Source organism: Humulus lupulus, chromosome 6 (assembly GCF_963169125.1).
Source record: "Humulus lupulus chromosome 6, drHumLupu1.1, whole genome shotgun sequence".
NCBI classification, from domain to species: Eukaryota; Viridiplantae; Streptophyta; class Magnoliopsida; order Rosales; family Cannabaceae; genus Humulus; species Humulus lupulus.
In genome coordinates this window covers 32211242-32212500 of record NC_084798.1, presented here as the reverse complement: position 1 = coordinate 32212500, position 1259 = coordinate 32211242, and the positions used below count along the sequence as shown (strand labels likewise).

Here is a 1259-nt window from a genome sequence, read left to right as displayed (position 1 = left end):
AGGAAAGGAAAGGATCGGTTATATTTTTCATATGGTCTCTTCTTTCTTATAGATAGAATTATTATTAGATAGAATAATTATCTCTTTTTTTTATTTATTCTATTATTTTTATTTTTTAAAATACCACTAAATAAAGAAATAATAAATAGGTATAGATTTTTCTTTGTAAGATTAAACAAAAGGATTCGCAAATAAAAGTGCTAATGCCACAACCAGTCCATAAATTGTTAAAGCTTCCATAAAAGCCAGACTAAGTAATAAAGTACCTCGTATTTTTCCCTCTACCTCTGGTTGTCTCGCAATCCCTTCCACAGCTTGTCCCGTTGCAGTACCTTGACCAACTCCAGGTCCAATAGAAGCAAGCCCTACGGCCAATCCAGCAGCAATAACGGAAGCGGCAGAAATCAGTGGATTCATGATAAGTTCCTCGCACCAAAACAAAAAAAATAAAGAAATAGTTAATGATACAATCAACCAATGAATTGTGACTTACTTAATTCCATCGCTCAAATTTATTTAGTTTAAATTAACTAGGAACCCAGAATTGAAATTAAATAAAATAATAATATTCGTGAATTATCAGAACTACTTCGATATCTCTTTTTTTTTTTAGTTCCTATCCACGTAATTTTGTGAATCCGTACCACTTTTGTTCTTCCATTTCTTTCTTTTTTTCTTTTCTTCGTTAGCGTTCATGCATGTAGACTTTCTAAGCAACATCTTTAGCAGAGTTCTAACAGTCGATAAAAACATGTTAGAACTTACCCTAATAGGCTATAAGGCAAAACTTAGTCTAAGCAAACATAACTCAGACCTATTAGTTATGATTCCTTATGAAAAAAAAAATTATATAAGTCTTCTTTATTATTAGAGTGTGTTTCTATACTTAGAAAAATAAATTATCTTTATTATTTTCTAAGTGTGTTTCTAATCATCCTATATGACTTAATTCTCAGGCTCGAAACTCGTCGTTGTTCCAAAGTTAACCATATTAAGGGAGAGCTGGGATCAGTAAAATCGTTCCCACTACTATGGCCCCCTAAACTCTCGATATAGAACTTGGTCCATTGATTTGTATCCACCCTCACTGAATTTGTCATTATTTATTATGATTGTAAAAAAGAAAAATCAAACTCATACATGTCTTCAAAATAACAATAATATTAATTTGGAAAAAAAAAGATTTTCACTAAGTACAATCATAAATGCAAAGATAATAAATAAATAAAAAAAATAAACTAAACTAAACTAAACTAACA

The 1259-nt window shown here is 30.1% G+C and overlaps 1 pseudogene; it reads right to left on the bottom strand.

The window, feature by feature from the left end:
• LOC133782011 (ATP synthase subunit b, chloroplastic-like) overlaps positions 1 to 111 on the bottom strand; it is a 1607-nt pseudogene extending 1496 nt beyond the window's left edge.
• Between the last annotated feature and the right edge of the window lie 1148 nt (positions 112 to 1259).